This window comes from Haliotis rufescens, unplaced genomic scaffold (assembly GCF_023055435.1).
Source record: "Haliotis rufescens isolate VD_foot unplaced genomic scaffold, xgHalRufe1.0.p SCAF_17, whole genome shotgun sequence".
NCBI classification, from domain to species: domain Eukaryota; kingdom Metazoa; phylum Mollusca; class Gastropoda; order Lepetellida; family Haliotidae; genus Haliotis; species Haliotis rufescens.
In genome coordinates, this window is record NW_025963857.1 from 10,858,224 (window position 1) to 10,884,370 (window position 26,147).

Here is a 26,147-nt window from a genome sequence, read left to right on the forward strand (position 1 = left end):
CGTGCCTTGTGGACATCCTGTTCAGGTTGAGCAATTTGCACGTGCATCAGATACATCACGTGATAGACACGTGACATGACATGTCAAAGATTGCGGAGACAAGAGTAGGGCTCTTTTGGAAGCAATGAACCGTGTCTATTATTAAACCACAGGAAGCAGTGGAGGCACTTCAGCTTGGAAGGTCGTGTGTCTCATTGTTTTTCAAGTAAAATGATTTTAGCTAAACTTTGCAGCCGATTTGCCTGACTTGTTAAACTAGTATGGGTTGTTGCTTTCTCGAAAGCTTTTTGTTTTGTTAAAATATTTAATTAAAAATTAATAAAGTGGCGCGTTAATGCTTTAAAATGTAAGAGCAAAAATAGTTATTTTGACACAACAAACAATATAATATTAATAATTAAACATGGATGTGTCAAATGTCCATTATCAGCCAGCCTTGTATCCTAACAGAGGCGCTCTTAGCCTGGAACCCTGTACACTGGAAGCTCTATGTCAATCCACAGCTACAAGTATTCAATTTACCCCCGCTTTATGTAAGGCAGGTTTTAATTATGTAGATGAATTAAATATCCGCACGTTGTCCTTCTGAGATTGATGACACTATACGAAGCGCGGAAATAAAATCCGTTGTGGAATAGCTAAACATTGCTTTGTTTCAGTTGGTTTAATCATACAGAGATTTCAATAGCTATCTGCAGATCGAAGAGAGGGAATGGTTTTACCCAGTGTTAATCAAACCTCCCGTCAGGGCCATGGATTGATCAGGTAAACATTCCAGACTCCGCTATAGGAGAGTAACTGTGGGAAGAAGGGGTGGCGGATTTTACCTCACACAATTAGAGAGCGATACAACAAAACGAGTCGGCTATCAGACTTCATAAGAGACTAGCTTGAGGCTGAGAATTTACTCCAAAGTCTGTTTAATTTTCTCTTTTCATCGTCGGTTCATTGACTCATCAAATTCCTGATTTCCTCTCCTCTCGTCGCATATTGATACCAATTATTGTGCATGTTGGGGTTTAATTTCCTTCCAGCGCAAACATTTCCAGCCTGCCGACACATGCTGAAGTGGGGCTCTATTTGGAAGCTCTGTGTGGGGAAGGGATGGCAATTCACTCACTATTGACCATCTTTTCAATTTTCACACCGATTCTAAACCTTAGTCGAAGATGATTAATTTACAGATAACCACAAGTTTTCGATCTGTTATTCTCAATTTTGTGGGTTTGTTGGAGCGTAAGAATACATATATATATGTTCATATACGTTTTGGCGTGTGGGTTCCGGAAACCTTGGATCATATTCAGCTCTTTCCAGGTTGTCAGATCGTCGTCTTGTATGATTATCCGTCTTGGGTCAAGGACATGGTTTTTATCAAGGGAGATAATTCCCGAACGCACACACGTATCTCAGGACGTATAATTACATTGCTTGTTTGTACTAATACAGCTTATAACTATGGCAAAATTTCACACATAATTTATTGTATCTATAACCTTTTCCATTCTTGAAAAGCTTCATAAAGCTTTCTTGAAACGGATCCTTTTTGTAAAACACGTTTCCTATATATTCTGCCACATAATCACTCGAGTGGTACAAGCCGCATGTTCTCTCTCCTCTAACAGCGAATGATTACTTGCTCTTGTAATACAGATATCCGAAAATATATTCTCACATGAGTGATGTTTGTGAGGTCCATTTTTTGGTGTCCCAGACTAGGATATTGACACAATACCGCGTGAGCGCCTTAAATCTTCAAACGTTCAAAGCGTTGTAAATACTGTAAAAATATACTCAGGCTCTGTCAAATATTTGAGTGGATCTTTCTAATACTCTAGCTTGCGCACAGAGTGCACAAGATGATGATGAACCTGTAGTAGAAATGAGATTGGAATGAAAATAATAATAGCAATCACAACAATAACAATGATGGTTATCATACAAATACCAACAATGATATTGATAGTTATAATGATGACGACAACAAAAATGATGATAAAAAATAAAACGCCAACGCCAAAGAATGAAAAATCTCGATTATCTGTGTCTGCCGAAACAGATTCCATAGGGCTTAAAAGGCACAAAATGGTCCTGAAACATAATGAATTGATCACTGAAAATCGGTGATGACACCAGGTGTTCGCGAAAAGGACAACAATGACAATAACAACAATGATGTTATTATTATAATAACAATAATAACAATCACAGCAATTACTACAAAGACCCTTACAACAATAACGACACAAACAACATTCATAATGACAATGAACAATAATGATACTGACAATAAATCAACAACAATAGGAATAATAACAAAAACAATGAAGATAATTATAAGAGTCACAATTTAGAAATAAATAAAATTAACGATTGCGAATACGACGACATAATGATGATGATTATAATGGGGATAATAATCGTTGTAAAATCCAAACTATAAATCAGCTATTGTCATTGTTCTTATTTATTTTCATTCAGTATATAAAAAATGTTCAATGACTGATTTATAACAAACGCGCAAACATATTAACTCAGAAACCTGATCCATTGACAAAAAGTGAATGGTTCACACGTGTTAATACCGTTAAGCTTACGTTGGGGATATCGAGATTGTTATATATCGTTAAGTGGTTCTGTAATTAATAGTCTACTTTAAGAAATTTATTTATGATAACTTTATACGCCATGCCAACCCTAATCGATGCTTTTATGAATAATATGCAATTAAAGCGACCTCTTTAGCTGCATTATTACAATCCATTATGAAACCGGTAACTGGTCGGGAGACCTAACAGCATCATTGTACTGACTACAAGTAAACCAAATAGCCTTTTCAGAATTTGACAGATGAAATTATATATCGGCCCGCGGAGGCCTTGAGTAGACGTTGGAATTACTCTCAAACGTAAAGCATTATACTGTTACGTACGCCTGTGGTGACAATGAACTGGTAACCTGACAGAATAAGCCTCCACAGACGTACGCAGTATTCAGACATTTTAAAATTTAAGTACACATTTAACAGTGGCACGTGTACTGCTATTAGTTCACAGGTTTTGAATATGATACTTGAATATAACTGGTTATGTCTGCGAGGACGGTGAGTTCAATTTCCAAAATGACATCTCCTTTTTTCTATGGCTCAGCGGTCGCGGGCAAACTTTTTGTTCACTCGACAACGCGATCCATTTACTCGTGGAGGTGTAAAAGTCTAATTCGGAATACACGTGCAGGTTAACACGCCAGCGACATGGGACCCGAACGTTCATTTAAAGTTTGACAGAGCAATATCCTTCCTGTCACAGGTACGGCCTTGCCTGCTGGTGAATGCCAAGGCCCTTGTTGCGGTTGTCAATATCTCTCGTGTTATTTATCATTTTTCGATCGCAGTTACAAATTCTGATCTTGTCAATGCCATGTTTTCAAGTCAAAGGGGTAATCTTCTGGCTTTTCGATATCCGAGAAAATGGCTATAATTGATCCATTACCGTTGTTACCGATGCCAGAGATGGCCGCCATGATGGTCTTAATCCAAACCGGAAGTCGTCTGCTGTGGCCATAAAACATGGCGGCTAGTATACCGTCTGATCATGCTGATGTGGAATTGTTGATTTATTGTGCAGGTAAAAGGCCCCGAACGAGCTTGTGTTTTGTTGGTGAGCTGTGGTTACAGGAAAACAACAAAATTAGCCGTACAGGTTGCCGTCATATTGTTATACGAGTATTTTAACAATATGGGTTAATTTTTACATTCTGCTTGTTAGCTACAATGTATAAAGCCGAGCGCTTGTGACCTGTTATTATCGAACAAAGGCGATTACAAAATATTCATGGTGTTTATTTCAGGACAGGCAACGGAAAGAGAAACCATTGTAGTCGCGTGTGATTATATTATTTGAGGATAGAATATTTGTGAAACTATTTATGAACATGTAAATATGTATCCTGATATGTAAAAGGCGAGAATAGTACACAACTCCGAATGTCTTTACTACGTGTGTTATGGGAACCCCGTTATACCGGAAGGAATCGTAAAATCGTCCGGATTAACAATTCCGGTATAACGAACAATTGTCACGTAGTAACTTTCTTTATGTATATACGTCCCAACAGGAAACATAATTTCCCTAGTGTTCGGTGTTAGATCAGTATAGCTAAAGGTAATTTTCATTCCTGTATTTGATCAATAAAAGCGACTCAACCTTTTCCATTGTCACAAATCTCTGCAGTCCGTTGTACGATTCCGACTATAGCACAGGCACGTGTTTATAATCACTGTCAAACAGTAATGATAGTAGGTGTTCGCGAAAAGGTGAGCATATCATGCCACATCGGTCGCAAAAACACATGCAAAGGCAAATCAATCAAAGGTTTTACTATTGCCAGCCTTTCCTTAATCCAGACATAAAGTGGCACTGTATGCATCTATCCGTGTAGATCTCTGTGCAAGGGATAACGAAAAAGTTATATTTTGTTCAACATGATATATCAGTCTAGCATCCGCGATATACTATTCACAGTGTATACTGTCCTATAGCGTGATGTACTGTTCAAGAATGATATCTTGTTCAAGCAGGATATATCTGTTCCTGCATCCTGTTCCCAAATAATATAAAGTTCTGTGATCATATACTATTCCAGAATGATATTCTGTTCTGTGAATATATACTGTTCCAGAATGGTGTTCTGTTCTGTGATTATATCCTGTTTCAGAATGATATTCTGTTCTGTGATTATATACTGTTCCAGAATGATATTCTGTTCTGTGATTATATACTATTCCAGAATGATATACTGTTCTGTGATTATATACTGTTCCAGAATGATATTCTGTTCTGTGATTATATACTGTTCTGTGATTATATACTGTTCCAGAATGATATTCTGTTCTGTGTTTATATACTGTTCTGTGATTATATACTGTTCCAGAATGATATACTGTTCTGTGATTATATACTATTCCAGAATGATATACTGTTTTGTGATTATACACTGTTCCAGAATGATATTCTGTTTTGTGATTATATACTGTTCCAGAATGATATACTGTTCCAGAATGATATACTGTTCCAGCATGTTGTGCTGGTCCAGCATGATATATTTCCAAGAACGACTTTAGCCTAGAAGCATCACTGGAGGTCATCTGCACAGAGAGAAGGCTAGAACCATGTGGAGGGTGCACCTTACACAGAGCTAAACCATAGAAAGTACATGTTCAGCCGTGACGTCACTCAATTACTCCGCCGTGGGATTTTGGGTAGGCATATAGGTTCCCGTCAACCCATGCTTGGTGCTCATCATACCAGTCACTGTACTGTCTGGTCCAAACTCAATTATTTACAGGCCACCACGATGTAGCAGGAATAAAGCGGTTAAACAGTTAAACAACAAATACAATGAATTTCTTTAATTCAAGCATGTTCATGAAGTACTATGGGCTCTGTTTATAAACAAATTCTTGCTTGTTTAAGATTAACTATAGGTTGTTTATACCCCCATTGTTTATGATTATGTTTTACTGTAGGATTAACGCAGGCTCCTCTAGTCTTACATTTATGATTTATATGATATTCGTATATATACCGTGGAATTTGTTTATGATATATATATATATCCGAGTAGGTAAACATGTTGGTAAATAACTTCGTTTTCAAAATGAAAACAAATCTACAATGGTAAATACGCAGCCGAATATGCACAGGAAACATTTTAAAAGGTTATTTATTACGTCTTTGATAGACTTAAGAAGGTAGTGGATCATGGAGACATAATATACACTACTCAAAAGAAGTTAAATCACATATGTTTCTTCTCTGGAGTAGTTTTAAATGGAGTTCAATTTCTCTACGCATTTTTCCTCATTACCAAGGAGTACCCTAGAACAAGCCTCCAATTATCTTGAGTGTCTATTACCTATCAAAAGAAAACAATTTAAAAAGAATTCTTCGTCATTCCAACACTAAAAGGGGGACAATGATTTGATCCCTTTTCCAGTTTTTGGCCAGTGAAGATCCGGGATAGACTAGGTCTTCTGCAACCAATGCTTGCCGTAAAAGGCGACTATGCTTGTCGTAAGAGGCCACTAACGGAAACGGGTGGTCGGGCTCCCTGCCTTGGTTGATGCATATCATCGCATCCCAATTGAGTGGATCGATGCTCATGATGTTAATCGCTAGATTTTGTGATCAAGACTCGATTATTTACAGACCGACGTCATATAGCTGGAATATTGCTGAGTGCGGCGTTAAACAACAAACAAACATTCCAGTTCTGGCCCGAAAATAATTTGTGCCAAACGTGAAACTAAGACACTGTCTCATTTAATACGGTTAACTAACTTCTAAGGCACACGAAATGGTGTTCGAACAACTGGTTCAAACTTGCTAGGATTGTCAAATTGCTCGAGCCCAGACCATCTATAAAACAAGCATGGGCCACCTATGTTTAACTGCACTGAGAGACTCATGGTGGCCTTAAGCAGAACCGTTTCAGCTACCCGACATGTGCGATGCTATCGGGCCAAGTTTAAGTTGATTATCGAAATCTATCGTGCACTGGCACAATTCTAGTCCAATATACCTTTTAGATTAGCAATGCACTGAGGACTTGGAGCAAATGGCTTTCAATTAACACGAGGCCCTATAAACATTACCCAAATTACCCTTTACATTTCATAGTGGCCACGTGACCTCGCGAATTAAACACGGGCTTCTAAACGCCGGAAATTGCGCAAAATGACGTTCTGGCGCCACGATCGCGCAGCACGAGCAGCGCCGCGGGCAGACGACAATTTTCACGTCGCGTAGTGTCTCGTTCGTGCGAGATTTCATTCATCTTTATCTACTTGTTTAATCAAGGCAGGTTGGACCCGCGCTACGCTCGTTTTTACAAAAGGTCAGCCCCCTCTAAGATTACTCTGTTTAACATACACTTATCACTGGAATTTACAAAACGTCACGTGACATCATTTGAATTTTGAAACATCCTTTCATGAATGCTTGTATAATTAACGTTATAAAAATATAACCCATTTTACTGCCTTTGTTCAAAATGAAAACAGTTAAAGGAGTGTGTTTTAATGGATTTTGCATTAATTTCAAGAAAGTCTAAAAGATTGAGTTGTTGCGTACGTTTTGCACTGTCAGTGTTATGGAAATGAAATTGACAGGTTCAATACCCGGTAAAAGATGTTAAATTGCACAGGAAACACTCTGCAAACTGCTGTTAAGAATGACGTCATGGGAACATTTACATATACAGTTGAATCTAGTTCTCATTTGGATGGTCGAATAGTTCGGCTTTTCCGTAGTTCGAGATATGCAGAGTGTCGGAGTAAGGCACGATACGGTGCGTTAATAGACGAAATGGACTTAAGGGGACTGACGCTTCACATTTGGTCGAATATTGTTGTATTTAATAAAGTAGTTTTTCTTAGGTATTTTAAGATGTACTAATTAACGTGGATTTTCAGTCTTTGAATATCACCTTGAAAAATAGTTGCAGGTACAGACTTCAGAGTCCAATACGTTATTAGATCCTGAAAAGTATCCGTCTGTAATCTCAGACCAAAAACATCGTAACATGATTATGAGACTTAAAGGGTTGTTAAAACAGAAGATAAAGGACGGTACATGGGAAAATCACTTCACAAGTCCTGTTTGTAAACTTGTTAGGAGAGATTAGAGAATATTACGTACCGAAAATGTACGTCACCATCCAACCCTGAATAAGTTTCAAATGCACGTGTCTGGAAATTGTGAAATATTGCAAAAGAAACAATGCAAATAAAAACGCAGATTTATTTGGTATATACATGTATATTTATGTATCATGTAGTCTTTATACAAAAAACTTCAAACTCCGAGTCAAAGCCAGCATTTTCAGAAGCTGTGTATTCTATCGTTCTACGTGTTCCCCATCAAAACTAAACATGAATGCACGAATATCGAAAAGGTTTTAGATTAGATACGAATGAACCCTGATTAACTATGCAGTTTCCCTCTGGTTTCCCTCTGGTACCAAGTAATCCTTGGTTAAATACAATGTGAATACCCTTCAACTATCAACAAAACATGCGGTTCAGAGAAAGAAACATAATGTTTTGAGAAATGTCAATTCACAGGGATCAAATACACAGTGGTAACAATCAGAAATCAAAACCTATTTGGGACCTCAAGGAGAAGTGACCATTCAAAGTGGAGATCAAACGTCTTTTTTTCATTCCCCAACTTATATAAACTGTGATTTCATTCAAGCTGTGTGGTGATCAAAAGTAGGATTTTTGTGATGTTGCCTTGTTCAATCATCTATAAAATTCCTTTTTTATTGCTCGACTGTGAATAATCAAAGTAAATAATGCATGAAGCATTAACCCATTATTGAAGTGCTCCTGAATTTCAATAGAACACGACTAAGTTAGTTTATAAAGAGGACCCCCATGAACTACCAACAATGCAATTGACTACCGGTCAAGGAGACTTAGTGGACGGTAAAGGCTCGGACTACATTTGTATGGCCTCGCTGAGATTGACCGCTGGTCATTGTACTTGACCAATGACTATTAGAAATGCACTGGACACCGGTCTTGTGATGTGAAACAAGCGTTAAAATTAGCCAAGCGAGAATAGCAACAAAAAGAGTCACATGGAGTCGGATTGTGGTCACGTGATGGTTGTAAGTTTCACGGCGAGTCTCATGTATCTGGAGACATTGCATGTTCTCTGATGTAATAGATAATGAGTGTGATGTTCTTTTTTCAGTTGAGGAATGTTTTAATCCGTAGCTTAATATATAATTCCCTTCGCATGCATGTAAAGTTGTCGTCGAATTTGTTCTTGTCGTGTTTTTGTACTTCATTTGAGTGTGTCTAACATATGTTTGTGCAAAATGTGAACGTAGTTTTTACATACAAATTGTACATTAAACTTCGTTTATAACGAACTGACGGATGTAACGAAATTATTTTTTGGTCCCGGCCATCTGTGTATATATGCTCTATATATGCTCATAACAAACTACGGTTATAACGAACTAAAGTTAGTGGTCTTATTGTGTTCGTTATAACCGTAGTTTACTGTTTATCATAATACAAACAATGGAAACAGATTCATTTTTCAAAATTAACCTCGTTAAATCGAACTCGATATTTCGTTTCAGACGATGTCAGTTTGTGGTCAGGACAGTTTGTTTGGTTTTTATTGTTTAACGCCGCACTCATTTTTATTCCAGCTGTATGATGATTGTAAATGATCGAGTCTGAACCAGACAATTCAGATGCTGATGACCACGAGCATCAATCTAGGCAATTGGGATACGATGACACGCATCGACAAAGTCACCGAGGCTAACCACCCAATCCCCTTTGTCGCCTCTTAGGACAAGCACGGGTTGCTGAAGCCCAGTTGTAACGCGCATCTTCACGGGTCGGTCCCGACAGACCCCTCAGCACTACAGTCAAATATCGATATTTCGCATTACACGAAATACGGATAACTCGACATGCATGCAGGCATCCCCAGGAGTCGAGTTCATTGGGCTTGACCTTTATTTCCCGAACGGAACCTCATCGAATGGCCAAGCTGTCTTTCCCTATAAATATATTGTTCAGATGTTCCCTGGCAGTAGACAAATAAAAGATTTTATGCTGCATGGCACATAATTGGTAAAGTAGGCCCTTAGTTTAGCCTGTCGACATATGTATAGTATTCTGAAACCATTATTTGTTTGTTTGTTTTTTGTTTAACGCCGCTCTCAGCAATATTCCAGACATATGGCGGCGGTCAGTAAATAATCGAGTCTAGACAAGACGATCCAGTGATTGACATCATGAGCATCAATCCATACAATTGGAAAGCGATAACATGCATCAACCAAGTCAGCGAGCCTGACCTCCCGATCCTGTTAGTCGCCTCTTACGGCAAGCGGAAAAGAGGTGAGGCCGTTTTGTGAAATACACATGATATGGCTGTGACAGGAAGCAAGTCTGGTATGGGCGGTTTCTTGTGTAGAGAGTGTCACGCCTGGTATGAAGGGTGTCCTGTGTAGATAATGTCACGTCTGGTATGGAGGGTTTCTTGTGTAGAGAGTGTCACGTCTGGTATGGAGGGTTTCCTGTGTAGAGAGTGTCACGTCTGGTATGGAGAGTTTCCTGTGTAGAGAGTGTCACGTCTGGTATGGGGGGTTTCCTGTGTAGATAATGTCATGTCTGGTATGGAGAGTTTCCTGTGTAGAGAATGTCACGTCTGGTATGGAGAGTTTCCTGTGTAGAGAGTGTCACGTCTGGTATGGAGAGTTTCCTGTGTAGAGAGTGTCACGTCTGGTATGGAGGGTTTCCTGTGTAGAGAGTGTCACGTCTGGTATGGAGGGTTTCCTGTGTAGATAATGTCACGTCTGGTTTGGAGAGTTTCCTGTGTAGAGTGTGTAACGTCTGGTATGGAGGGTTTCCTGTGTAGAGAGTGTCACGTCTGGTATGGAGAGTTTCCTGTGTAGATAATGTCACGTCTGGTATGGAGAGTTTCCTGTGTAGAGAGTGTCACGTCTGGTATGGAGAGTTTCCTGTGTAGATAGCGTCACGTCTGGTATGGAGAGTTTCCTGTGTAGATAATGTCACGTCTGGTATGGAGAGTTTCCTGTGTACGGAGTGTCACGCTGAGCTCATCATATCCTCAGAAAGAGATTCTTCTTTTCCAATGTCAACGCTGATCCCTCACAGTAAAAAGATTATTAAAGAATATTACAGCATTCACCATCCACTGAGTGAACCGAGATTTGACGTGACGTGATATGAAATGACATGATTGATGTAACATGACGTGACGTTACAATATATAACGTAACATATACATATACTTATAAACAGTGTAAATATGGATCAACATTCCGAACATATTAGCGGGTAACAACCAGAATGGGCTTCACACATTGTTCCTATGTGGGGTTTCGAACTCAGACCGTCTATGTGACATCACTATATCACTTCACCCCATTGCTCATTCCAAGTTTCATCAAATGTGATTTTCATCACATTTCTCTGCTGTGTAGTGTTTTTGACATATTTAGAGAAAAAAAATATATTAATAATATGACGTATATTACGCCATCACATAAATGTAGATCTGCAAGATATAAGAGACAATCATATGAATGCTTGTTCAAATGTGACACAACAATATGCTAGTGTGTGGAAAGATTTTGCTGGAACGAAAAAAATCTTTAAATTTTCAATTTCAACTCTAATTATAAATTCAAAGTCTGGCTGCTCTATATGAAAGGTTTGTGGTTGTTCCCACTGACCAGACATCAACCATTACATGTGACCATCACTACATTGATCGTTTGATCACAGAACTTGGTATAACGGACATATCAAATAATGCCACATTTTCTTCAGTATTTAAACTGAGGAAGAAATCTACCCACACCAAACATAAGAACTGTCAACATTTGGCTTGACTCTAAAACCTGAAGACATGTCCATTCCCCTTTTGTACTGGATTTCGATACTCCATAAAATCCGTACAAAGAGAGCGATAATGCTGGGTCCAGCAAATGTACCACCAAATCCCTGTCTCAAAGATATATATTGATCCTTAATGCAATCAAGGAAAGGCTTTCTTTATATTCACAGAATGTACTTGAGACAAGTGGAATTAATACCATGTGGATTCTCAAAACTCAAAGGATTTTCTTGACTTCTAACAATCTCACAAAAGAACCAACCCCAATTCTGTCAAAACAGTTGACTTTTCAACTTTGCACACCACTATCCCACGTGACATTCCTTGATCCCTGGGGCTTTTGTTTCAAAACGTGGTTACCACAGATACAATTAAATATCTGTTTTCAGAGGTTCGGGGCAATTTGTCAAAAATAAAGCAGTTACCATCTGACGTTTACTGAGAAAGATACTGGACTACCTCAGTAATGAGATCTATATGATATTTGGGGGAAAGACATTTAAGCTAGAATCAGGCATCCAAATGGGCACCAATACTTTTGTGCTCCTATTCTTTCTGATCTGGTTTGTGCATGCATATGAATCGGAATTTCTGCTCGGAAAAGTCAAAAAAGGTAATTTGGCCAAGAAATTTAACTTAAGCTTCAGGTATATCGATGATCTGAAAGCATCCAATTACCATCAAATAGCCAATTCCCTTCCACTGGTTTACACCATCTGAACTGGAAATAAAGGAGACCAGTGTGACACCTCATCTTTTCATATTTACATACATATGTATATGCATAACGATTCAGAATGACAAAACACTCTCCACAAGACTGTATGACAAGAGGCAGTACTTCAAACTTCCAATAGTCAACTTCCGATATATGTCGAGCAATATTCCTGCAGCTCCAGCCTTTGGTGTCTACATTTCCCAACTTTTGAAGTATAATCGAGCATGCTCTTTCTTCCAAGATTTCAAAGAGCGTCATACGACTCTAGCTCAGAAGTTCAGATCAAGGTTACAACATTCAAGGCCTCGGTAAAGCTTTCAAAACGTTTTATGGTAGACATGTGGAGGACATTTCCAAATTTGACGCATCAGTGACAAACGTGATGTCCGATGCAATTCCCTATTTTGACTTGTGCCATGTGTTCCCGTGTCTTTTCAGGTGGACATTTGACATGCCTGTGCATGTGTTTGTGTAGGGTGTCACCGGTGGGGCAGGATACGCTTACCTTTTCGCGAACACCTGGTATCATCACTATTTGGTAGTCATTCATAAACACATGTTCATGATATACTAGGCAGAGATTCTTATGAATATGGTAAGGGTTTATTTTTCTCACGTGCCTCAGACATTCCATACAATGTATATGCTTCAGTGCACAAATAAATAAGTAGGTACATATAGTTTACACGAAACTCTTCTTGTACAAATGTTGCTACAATCATTCATATAAACTGAAGATGAGTGACGTCACTCACGCGAGCTGAAACTGATATCTCGGCTAGTTATAAATCAAAGCAAATAATAAATTAAAAGATTATTCCTATGCCACATGAAGTTGTTATTTCCGAGATAACAAGGCCCGATGTGTAGGAGCTGAAAGAAATGGATTGTGACGAGACTAATCCGATGTCTTCCGAATGTCCTGACATTCGTAAGATTCTGTTAACAGAGCAGCGAACCAGAAAATGTGCCTAATATCCCAAGCAGTCTGGCGTTTATGGTTAATTTAACAAATTTTCGATTTTCGGCTGATTATGACCAAGAGAGCAACTGAACACAAAGCTCATTGACGGATCAAGAAAGAAGCCGATGCCCACTGTCCCGAAGTCGCTTGCTTATTGCAGCGTTTCTCATGTCAATCCATTAGAGTAAAAGAAAAATACGAAATATGCCGTCGACCCATCAGAGAATGCATAACTGCAGAAATTCTCAAAAGTTAATTTAGCTTTTGTTTGACATTTGTGACATTTGTGTAACCGGCGAAGACCCCGCGTGATGTGTTCGGTCAATCTTTATTACTCACAAAGTCATTTAAAGAAATTGTTTGTATGGAAGCTTCGTGAACAGGATTGGCTGAGAAACAGCCTTTCAATTCCTGTCTATTGGAACCATAGAAAAAGCCGGTTTCGCAGGCTCTTATCAATAACGGGGGTTGCGGGGACCGGCCCGGGCGTCTAAATTGGACCCCATGCTCTCCCTCTTACCTCGTGCATCGATTTTAATTAAGCTAAAATTTGACACACGTTTCGGAGGCCTCTTAGTAATAGACGGGGTAACTTTCTGATGTGGATCAAATTAGCGCGGCGACACAAATATGTCATCACTGAATTAGTGGCGCGAGCGCGGCACGTGAGCGCACGAGATCTTTATTTAGGGTCTTTTTAAACTTATTTTATTTCCTGCAGTAATTATAACGCAAGCCCCCAAAGCCGTCTGTTTCAATTTGGTAGGGAATATGGATATAGGCGTCACGCCAATCCCCCGACACTTACCTAATAAATCTAATTGTCAACTAAACGAGCGGAAAATGGTCCAAAAAATGGGTTTTAATTGATTCCCATAAGAAAGAGTTTAAATTTAATATTTACCAGTGAAGGTAGGGAGGCCCGAAGAGTAAAGTAGGGAGGATTTGATGGAGGGGTCCGGTCGGTTGGAGCCCCGGGGGTGGGTGTGCGTGAACTGGCTTACAAGTAGGGTTGGGTTAGAGATAAGTCGACGGCACTTGCCCTGCGTCAATATGCCACGAGAACGCTTATTAACTGTGTGGGGTTTTTTTAAATTTGAGTTTTAGCAGAGATCTCTTTGAAGGAAGTTAAAATAACGCTTTAAAAACTTGAAATAGACAGTTCAGACTTACTTCCTCTTCGGGAGATAAATTAGATTATAAAATGTAAATTGAATTTTGTGAATTAATGCGATTTTGCACGGATAAGGGGGGCACGAGAGAGCATCTTTCGTGAAAAATGTCTAACATTTTACTGATGTTTTCTCAAGTAATTGAAAACAATCAAGAACCCAATTTGGATTTAACAACATGCCAACATATATAATTGACAAAGTGTTAATTTTTCATTCCGTAGATAATTACATGGAACAGCGCACGTAAATTAAAGTCTATACTGACGTTATTTAAACCATTCACAGGATTTAACTACAGTTTACATTAGATTTCATTTCCGTTGTAACTTGTCACAGAAACTGAACCTGCAGAACTGAAAATATTCTAAGTCATTTAAAAAAAAAAGAAATGCTATATTCTGCTGAAGAATATCGGTCATGATAAATATTTCAAAAAATCTTGTATAATATTACTCAAATTGAAGATGTCATAAAAATTGTTCTCCCTGTCTCTATCCGTTAATCTTTCCAAACCCTGTATTGTACATTTCATCGAATCACATTAAACCGTTGCATGGGAACAATAATTGTGAAATAAACAACCGTCATCACTTTCAAGGATTAAATGAATAGTGTTCATGACTGTGGTATTTTATTGGCAGCTTTTAGCTAAAATGTACGACCGTACCCTATCATCCCTTTATATGTGTTCGAAATACTCACAGGTCAACACCATAAAAAGCCCACATTTCCCATAATCCTTTGCAAGCCATTAACTGTAAAATAAATAACCCAAAGGATATGGAAATAAAACCTCCCCCGAATAATCAACAAATATTTTTCTTTATACCCGACCAACACCATGTATATTGCAATAATAACAAAATCACAAACATTTTGTCAAAACAGACTCCCATTATAAAAGTGTATATCCCACATTAAGAGTTATAGTTCTATGCTCCGCTTAATAATAAACACTGTTAGAGCTTAGCGAGCTATTAGCATGGTCACATCCATATTTTAGTTCATCTGCTGAATCTACAACTCCCAACAGGAGATCGGACCTGACCTGGCGTGTAGATCCGAGTGCCGTCTAGTTTCGCTAATCAGCTTTAATTGAAACGTGAAAACATTGATCGGAGTGCAATAATTATACTCATATTCGCCAATAAGGAACCGTCTTTATGAGACAGTAACACCGCAGCAACCATTCACTCGCATCCGCTTCGGCTGCGAATGAGCACAACCCATGCCTGGTCAGGATTGATCCCCAATCGTGGGTTTTTAGCGAAATGCGATAAATGCAATTATCTCTAATTGTACTGACTGTTCACAGTCATAATAAGATGAACAATTGGTACTTGCTCCCGCCTAATGCTTGATGGCGTCCCAATCTGAATACATGTCAAAAACTGCACTTCCTAAGGTCCCTTTTATGAAGCAACACACGATTGATAATGTACTTTTCGTGTTCGCCTTTCACAAAGAGAGTGTAACATTTCTACTCCGACAAATACATACTTCGGCTGACGGTTGAAAATCCCCCGTAGTGATCCTCAAATCGCAAGGATGCCATTCGCCCGATCCTTCCGCCATTGTTCCACAAAGGCTGTTCCGGGTTTTTAAATCTTTTTTTCCGAATTTAAAGTTTCACCGTGGGTATTTTTGAAGCAAATGTCACTCGTCCACGAGTAGCTTGTCCCGCGTGAAAGGAAGCCCCGAGTAGATTGATGACTTGTCGATCGCAATTTACATCAATAATGTGTGACTGGGTGTGCGTGAATACATGGATTCTGCATCTTAGATACAAATTTGGCGCCTGTACATCTAAAGAAAAATGTTTACTGTCGGATACGAACTATGAATGGCTTTGTATGAGGAAAAGTGGCGAAACCAAATATATAAATCAATTGATGAGCTTGTAGAGGTCTTAATAAACAGGCATAACTAAGCCGTATATTCGTGCCTACAAAACATCCCCGAGTGCATGCTGATTGGATCATTCGGTAAACCCCGGCTGATCATGTTAAACCTCGGCGGCTCGAAGATATGTCTCGGTTACGATGAGAGGAGATGACATTTCGTGCAATCAAAACCTCCTCCTGCACGAGTTATAGATTCCAGGTTGTCGATATCATGTGTAACATATATGGTACATTATACATGCATTTTGGTTCCTATTGAAAATCTATACTGTGTTATGAAATCTATAAACGCCCGATTTGTAGAGTGAACCCTTATGACGTAGTTGTTTCTAATCGTCGCGGGTTGCTTGTTACTTCATCGTTAATTTCAATGCGTTCTAAATGTGAGCGTGGGTTAAAGCATGTCTTTGTTTTATAATTAATCATATATGTTTTGTTATAAATAGGGGAGTTAATTTCCAAATGACGTTACGACATATTGTACTTTATTTCTTTGATACTTCATGTGCATTAACACAGCTCATGTCACTTAACTGTTATAAAGAGCAAAACAAACTTCAAAACGCCATTGGTTTCGTGTCAATTCTGAAAAAACTGCTTTAGAAAAACTGCGGCACAAAAAACACGAACATGGATATTCGTTTTAGTACTGCTCAAATAGTAATGCATTTAAACAAAACCTATCAGTGAGCCTACATACAATTCTCTGGTTTGTGTCCACAATACGGGCCACAACCAAACGTTTACCCGCCCTAACCAAGCATAAACATCACTATTTTGTGTTCGGATGCAATGTTACAATCCATGACCGGGGACACCAGTACCCGTTTATCAGCCCTCATCAAGGCGAAGTACCACCGATTTTGATCAATGTAAATATAAGGACTGTTTCACATAATCCGCTATCAATTTTACCTTTTAAGATGTAAAATAAGTTGGAATCCTTTGTTTAAATATTTCTCTGTTGTCATATCTGTTTATCCCCGAAGGAAGGAGCCATTGTTGCTATCTTCATCTCGTTGCTACCGTGTGGATTTAGAAAAGTCCGTTATAATATATATTAATGCTCGTTTGCTGTTTTCAATGTTTGCATGCACTGTGTCATTATCAAATAATATCCAACATTGAAATGATATTTTTAACGATTTGTGCGGAACGTTTCCACTGACAACTGCAACCCTAAACAGCTATGTCCCTCATGTAGTGTTGTTTCTGATAATAGTTTAACCCCACGAGCGCGAGATGTTATTTCAACAAAATTCAACTTTTGAAAACACGAGTTACAAACCTTTTAGGTCGTGCTAATGCCAAGCGTTTACATTCTGCCTGTGGCCATGTCCATTGATGATGAAGTATTTGTCAATTACATGAAATGCGATCCCTTGCCAGGTCCGATGTAAATGTCATGCCTTGAACCACTTCCCTCTTATCATAACACATAAAATCACATTACACATCGATGCCGATCACTGATACCACTACCATGAATGTAATCTTGCTGATAATTATGTGCCGTGCTGCATCGCCGATCAAGTATCCAGTAATGTTGACAAGTGAAATGTACATGCTATGAACCGAGACACACGTGAAATACCTTCCATTACTTGTAAAACGACACTTGTTAATTTCGTGTAATTACAACATTGTCACGGAGAAGTAACTTCCATTTCGGTTCCTCAAATATTTTTCTAAACTTATCGGTTTTTCTGCACCGTGATATTTATTTTATTCTATGATCAGAGAAGCAAAAGATTGGTGTTTTATTCCGAAAATGGAATTTGTGATGCTTTTTTGAACAGGAATGACATGCAATTTCATCTCATTGAAATAATTCGTTTTTTATTACAAATACAAATTTTGGGAGATAAAGACTTGCATTTTGAATTAGATCTGGGTTTCGTTGCTATCTGGTTTAACAATCATGTCATTGTACAAGCCCTTGGAACTATTCACCTTGTCAAAAACTTTGTTATATTTTTTATAATCCAATCAATTATTCTGAAGAATGATGCAATCACACTGTGATATCAGCCTGAAAGCTATTTAATCATAAAGTGATATTAACAATTAATAACAATCATACATGCAAATATCACATGACTGAGAATGGGATTTAGTGTCGGTGGGTTATTCTACCTTAACTTTTTTAAAAGCTTTTAAAGGACAGTGACGAACTATTGCGCACTTTTAAAAAAATAAAATATTCATACAATTGTACAATTTAGATTCAGAACGACACAATTAAATGTTTGAGAGGTACAGTTATTCTTAAATCTCATCATGCTCCATCCTAAGTGCTGAAAAAGCATCTTTTGTATTCAGAGCTAGTTAATCCAATTAGGCTATCATGGAAGCACTTGTACTGATCCATCAAACAAATATTTGACAACGAAATGAACGTCGTAGCATTTAACGAGTGTTTCTATATTGAAACATATTCCACCCCATCTCTTTTGAAACCACGCCTACACTACTAAAACAACTGTTTGAATAGTAAACCTTATTTTCACAAGCGTAACCAGACACCGCAAATTTATTTGATATGTAACAAGATATTTGATCACCTATTGTGATTAACCGTGCGTGTAAGCCGGGTGGCCGATATATGTAAACACACCCGCTCAACAGCGGTGTATGGATGTAAACATCACTTAATATCCTCAATAAACAAACGACCCTTGGGAAAATAGTACAATCTCGCAGTCGCGTCAAATCGTCAGTAAATCAGTCCGATCTCACGTGCTAGTCGCACCTAGGTGTTAATTTCATTTTACCGTTTAGTATCTCCTGTCATGTCGATAAACTCGTTTGCCTGACGGGTTGATGGTCGGGCGTGAAATACATTACAAGTTCGGGTTTGTAATAACATAGCGAGTGTGAAATAGACATGATGTGAAAGAGACATGATGAAAAGGACGGTCGATGACAACTCTCTAATTATCTCGTCAATACAGCAATTTGTTCCTGGTGTATTAATCAAATGTTTTAGTTGAGTGCTTGATTTATAAAAGAAGCAAAGGTGGCACGTGGATTTGACCATGCTGCGCAGATCTACTCGAAGACGCGAAGACAGTGAAGACAATAACGATCTTCCTGCACCTCGCTGGTCTTAAAATTGAAACAAACAGACGCTGACACTTGCTAACACTATTTATAATTGATATTAATGCTCATATGTTTATAGTAAATACTAGTGTTGATATATGCCTATTTCAAACCATATGCCGTAATAATGAAGTAACATCTAAGTGTGATACGATACAAAAAGTGCTTATATCACGTTACATGCCCTAACGTTGATTTAATAATTTCCAGACTAAATTATGTACATGTCTAATTAAGAATATTCCTGTTAGGTCTGTTTTTTTGGTGATAAATCATTAAAAGATAAAATCAGTTTCAGATGACTGCGAAGTGGTGCAGCAGATTTCATTTTAATTAATTAATTTTTTAATATAAAATAAACCCAGTGTATACATCGGTTTATATTTCTACGGAAAAACGTTAATTTCATACTGTACAAATAATGACGTGAAAAAAAGGCCATTGAGATATAAAAGACCGACGAACCAACACCAAATATTTAGCTATAAATCAATCAACAATTCACGATTTATAGACAACACAAGTCCAAAGTCCATATGATCAACATATTCAGATCAAGATCAAAGGTCTCGTTTATGCTGTTAAAGGCATACGATTCTGCCAGGTTCTCGCCAGACAGGAAAGTGCTTCATCTTCCTTTGATAACCACTACAAAATTCAAACGACACCCGCTATGCCCCTTGAGGTACCCGTTCACGCCGTTACCTGAATGGATCCACAAACACGCCAACACCCCCACCACCACCCCCGGGGTAAAGAAAGGGCAGGGTGGCAGGTTTTCCCGTCAAGAGGTTAAAGGGGTCTCTATAATCAGTCTCCCGATAAGTGGACACACAAACCTATATATTGTCTCAGAGTATTTTTCAATGGGATTTTCAAGAGCCCGGGCCTAATAGTGTTGGAATTTGCACGTACACACATAATTATGTTGACATGTCTGTTAAATTGTTCTGTGTAGAACATGATGTAGTACATAGGGCAGAGGACGTTGTCGTCGGGGCTGTTGACGAGAATAAACAGCTGTACAACAGCCCTTTACTACTGGTTTTTGAAAACGATAACATATCCAAGCTTTTAGTATTATACTTTCAAATGCCTTTATAAAAAATAGTATAGGCCTGAATGAATAAACCAGTTTGACAAAGCTTAAATTATTTAATAAACTTCCAGACAAAAGTGTGAGTGAGTGAGTATGGTTTTACGTCGCTTTTAGCAATATTCCAGTAATATCACGGCGGGGGACACAAGAAATGGGCTTCGCACATTGTACCCATGTCGGGAATAGAACCCGGGTCTTCGGCGTGTCGAGCGAACGCTTAACCACTAGGCTACCCGACCGCCCCCCGGGCAAAAAAGGTATACTTCCATGTTTAGTGGTAGCTAAACGTGAAACAAACAAGACATGGTTATTCGTTCGTATATATCTGATATTTTTGTATCATATATATTTGTATATATATTGGGTATCATAGCTGTGAATCGAACCTTAAGTTTGGAGTATTTCGGCAAATGTTTCCAGCCTAGTATTGTTTTGATAACATTTGAACTTTATTGGTCAAATCCAATTTTCAAGTGTATGCTTCCCTTTGCCGACAGTTTGTGAGTGGTTGTACACATCGAGAAAAGTTTAACGGGTTTTGTGTTTTTGTTGTGTATTTCAAATTTAAAAAATGATCAAATATCGTTCCTTTTTCGTATTTAAAAAGTATGGGATAAAATTTATTGTTTTGCGTTAATATTTAAAATTTTGAAATTTTCCGAACATATCTACTGCAACTCATACAATCTATTGGGACATTTTGTTAGATGCATGCTGAAATGAACATATGAACTGATCACATGCACTTTAAAATATTCAACATTATACAGGCGTATATTTTCTTGAATTATATAACGTATTCACAGGAATACTTGAGAATAGGATTGTAGGTTGGGTGTTGCATAAGTTGAATATTACAAAAGTAGGCTATCAACACCCAACAGTTTGCTGTTTGTATACTCGTGTCTAAAGTAGACCCTTGACATACGATAACCCTCGCTAAACAGTTTACTTAACCCTTTGATTTAATGAGAGACACGCGCTAAACAAGGTAATAAACACTACGTTGGCTTGACACCGAGACTCATTGTTTGGGCTCAGTGTGGCAGCTTGATAGTAGTTTGATACTATTTCAGGGAATTGTGATGCTGTAAGCATATTTTTTTTGTAGATCTTAAAGTCACAAGCACAAGATTATATACTCTCTTACGGCAGTGGGCTGAGGGTGTGTGGAGACAGCAAATATCAGGTATATCGTCTCTCTGAGGGGGGGGGGGGGGGGTGACATTGGTGTAATAGCCATGTGTGTGCATGCAAGTGTGTGGGTGCCTGGGTTTGTGGTGGGTGGGTTGGTGGGGTGGGAAAGGTGGGGTGAGAGAGGGTGCAGGTGGCGATAGAGAGGTGTGAGAGAAGAGAGAGAGGGATTGAGAGATATGATAGAAGGTGAGAGAGAGAGAGAGAGAGAGAGAGAGAGAGATGGAGCATTGACAGAGAGAAGAAAGAGAGAGCAGATACAAATAGAGAGGTGGGAGGGAAGAGAGAGAGGGATTGAGAGATATAATAGAAGGTGAGAGAGAGAGATGGAGCATTGACAGAGAGAAGAAAGAGAGAGCAGATACAAATAGAGAGGTGGAAGGAAAGAGAGAGAGAGGGATTGAGGGATATAATAGAAGGTGAGAGAGAGAGAGAGATGGAGCATTGACAGAGAGAGGAAAGAGAGAGCAGATACAAATAGAGAGGTGTGAGAGAAGAGAGAGGGGGATTGAGAGATACAATAGAAGGTGAGAGAGAGAGATGGAGCATTGACAGAGAGAAGAAAGAGAGAGCAGATACAAATAGAGAGGTGGAAGGAAAGAGAGAGAGGGATTGAGGGATATAATAGAAGGTGAGAGAGAGAGAGAGATGGAGCATTGACAGAGAGAGGAAAGAGAGAGCAGATACAAATAGAGAGGTGGGAGGGAAGAGGGGTAGAGGATAAGAGAGACAAAGAAGTGTGTGAGAGGGAGAGAGAGCAGATGAAAACTGAGAGGAATAGAGAAGAGAGGGAGAGAGAGAGAGAAAATGAAAGAAAGTGACATGAAAGAGAGCAGATGAAAATAAACAGGTGAGAGATATAAAAGTGGAAAAAGAGAAGGTAGAGCTATGAAAAGGAGACGACAGAGGGCGGGGAGAGATACCTGGAAGTATTTTAAAGAGCTACATTGTTGGGTCCAGCACATTTACCACTAAATTCCTGTCTCAAAGATTAAAGATAGGACTTTCTTTATATTCACATAACGCATTTTAGACAAGAGGAATAAATACCACGTGGATTCTCGAAACCTCAGAAAAGAACCACGTTCAAATATGTCAAAACATTTGATTTTTTTATCTTGGCACCCCACTATCCCGCACGATAAACTGAAGGAAAGACCTAATTTCTTGATCTATTGTTACAAAACGTGGGGACCTTAGATACAGTTACATATCTATCTTCAGAGGCTCAGGTCAATTTGTCAAATATGAAAGCAAACGCCATCTGAAGTTTACTGTGAAAACAATATGTGAAGTGCTGGACTTCCTCATAGATAACATCTGTGAGAAAATTGGGGAAAAGAGATGTATACAAGAAGGAGGCATCCCCATGGGCATTGAGTGTGCTTCCATCCTTGTTGATCTTTTTTTCTCTTATCATACGAGTGGGAATTCAGCTCGGATTGGCAAAATCAAAACAAGGCAATTTGACCAAGAAGTTTAAGTCGTTGATCTGATATCATTCCGTTTTTAGGTGAACAGATGACCGTTGTTGGTCAGCATGTTTGTGACTGGGGCCACTGGTGGGGTAATATATGCTCCTCTTGTCAAGAACACCTGGTGTGGACAGGAGGTAGAGACTAGAGCGAGATGGACAGGATGTAGAGACTAGAGCGAGATGGACAGGATGTAGAGACTAGAGCGAGATGGACAGGATGTAGAGACTAGAGCGAGATGGACAGGAGGTAGAGGCGAGAACGAGATGGACAGATGTAGAGACTAGAGCGAGATGGACAGGAGGTAGAGGCGAGAACGAGATGGACAGATGTAGAGACTAGAGCGAGATGGACAGGATGTAGAGACTAGAACGAGATGGACAGATGTAGAGGCTAGAACGAGATGGACAGGATGTAGAGGCGAGAACGAGATGGACAGGATGTAGAGGCCAGAACGAGATGGACAGGATGTAGAGGCGAGAACGAGATGGACAGATGTAGAGGCTAGAACGAGATGGACAGGAGGTAGAGGCGAGAACGAGATGGACAGGATGTAGAGGCCAGAACGAGATGGACAGGATGTAGAGGCTAGAACGAGATGGACAGGATGTAGAGGCGAGAACGAGATGGACAGGATGTAGAGGCCAGAACGAGATGGACAGGATGTAGAGGCCAGAACGAGATGGACAGGGTGTAGAGGCTAGAACGAGATGGACAGGATGTAGAGGCGAGAACGAGATGGACAGGATGTAGAGGCTAGAACGAGATGGACAGGATGTAGAGGCTAGAACGAGATGGACAGGATGTAGAGACTAGAACGAGATGGACAGGATGTAGAGGCTAGAACGAGATGGACAGGATGTAGAGGCTAGAACGAGATGGACAGATGTAGAGACTAGAGCGAGATGGACAGGAGGTAGAGGCGAGAACGAGATGAACAGATGTAGAGACTAGAGCGAGATGGACAGGAGGTAGAGGCGAGAACGAGATGGACAGATGTAGAGACTAGAGCGAGATGGACAGGAGGTAGAGGCGAGAACGAGATGGACAGATGTAGAGACTAGAGCGAGATGGACAGGATGTAGAGACTAGAACGAGATGGACAGGGTGTAGAGGCTAGAACGAGATGGACAGGATGTAGAGGCGAGAACGAGATGGACAGGATGTAGAGGCTAGAACGAGATGGACAGGGTGTAGAGGCTAGAACGAGATGGACAGATGTAGAGACTAGAACGAGATGGACAGGATGTAGAGACTAGAGCGAGATGGACAGGATGTAGAGGCTAGGACGAGATGGACAGGAGGTAGAGGCGAGAACGAGATGGACAGGATGTAGAGGCTAGAACGAGATGGACAGGATGTAGAGGCTAGAACGAGATGGACAGGATGTAGAGTCTAGAACGAGATGGACAGGATGTAGAGGCTAGAACGAGATGGACAGATGTAGAGACTAGAGCGAGATGGACAGGATGTAGAGGCGAGAACGAGATGGACAGGATGTAGAGTCTAGAACGAGATGGACAGGATGTAGAGGTTAGAACGAGATGGACAGGATGTAGAGGCTAGAACGAGATGGACAGGATGTAGAGTCTAGAACGAGATGGACAGGATGTAGAGGCTAGAACGAGATGGACAGATGTAGAGACTAGAGCGAGATGGACAGGATGTAGAGGCTAGAACGAGATGGACAGGATGTAGAGGCGAGAACGAGATGGACAGGATGTAGAGGCTAGAACGAGATGGACAGGATGTAGAGGTTAGAACGAGATGGACAGGATGTAGAGGCTAGAACGAGATGGACAGGGTGTAGAGGCTAGAACGAGATGGACAGATGTAGAGACTAGAACGAGATGGACAGGATGTAGAGACTAGAGCGAGATGGACAGGATGTAGAGGCTAGGACGAGATGGACAGGAGGTAGAGGCGAGAACGAGATGGACAGGATGTAGAGGCTAGAACGAGATGGACAGGATGTAGAGGCTAGAACGAGATGGACAGGATGTAGAGTCTAGAACGAGATGGACAGGATGTAGAGGCTAGAACGAGATGGACAGATGTAGAGACTAGAGCGAGATGGACAGGATGTAGAGGCTAGAACGAGATGGACAGGATGTAGAGGTTAGAACGAGATGGACAGGATGTAGAGGCTAGAACGAGATGGACAGAATGTAGAGGCGAGAACGAGATGGACAGATGTAGAAACTAGAGCGAGATGGACAGGATGTAGAGGCTAGAACGAGATGGACAGGATGTAGAGGCGAGAACGAGATGGACAGAATGTAGAGGTTAGAACGAGACGACAAGACAGAGGCACAGCACGAGATGGACTTGACGCAGACAGAGACACAGAATAAGGCAGACAGGATGACGAGACTAGAACGAGACGACAAGACAGAGGCACAGCACGAGATTGACTTGACGCAGACAGAGACACAGAATAAGGCAGACAGGATGACGAGACTAGAACGAGACGACAGGACAGAGGCACTGTCCAACATGGACAGCACAGAGAGACAGAATGAGACAGGCGTGACGCAGAGACGCTGAGACACAACGAGGCAGACATGACAGAGAGACAGAACGACTCTACGAACATACGGAATGAGCAGGGAATGAAAGCGGTGCCATGATTAGAGCAGAATAGAGAGTTAGTCAGGTTTGGAAAGATTTAATGACAAATATAGCACTCAGACATATCGAAGATGTGACGATACAGAGTGAGAGAAGGGGAAAGAACTTGGGAAAAGAGGGGGTATAGGGTTGGAAGGATTCGACGCTATACAGACAGGGAGGATAGTGGAATACTGAGAGAGAGAGAGAGAAAGAGAGAGAGAGAGAGAGAGAGAGAGAGAGAGAGAGAGAGAGAGAGCTACATAGATACCATATAGAGACGACAGAGACATGCTGAAGAATAGGAGATAAGTTCGTATTAAATTCGCGAGTACTCTTTAGTTTCAAAGAATACAAAGAATGCCAGGAAGAAATCGAACGGTTTTTGCCCACGTCAAATCATCCGGATTAATGCGTTACCGGATTAATGAATTATTGGTTATT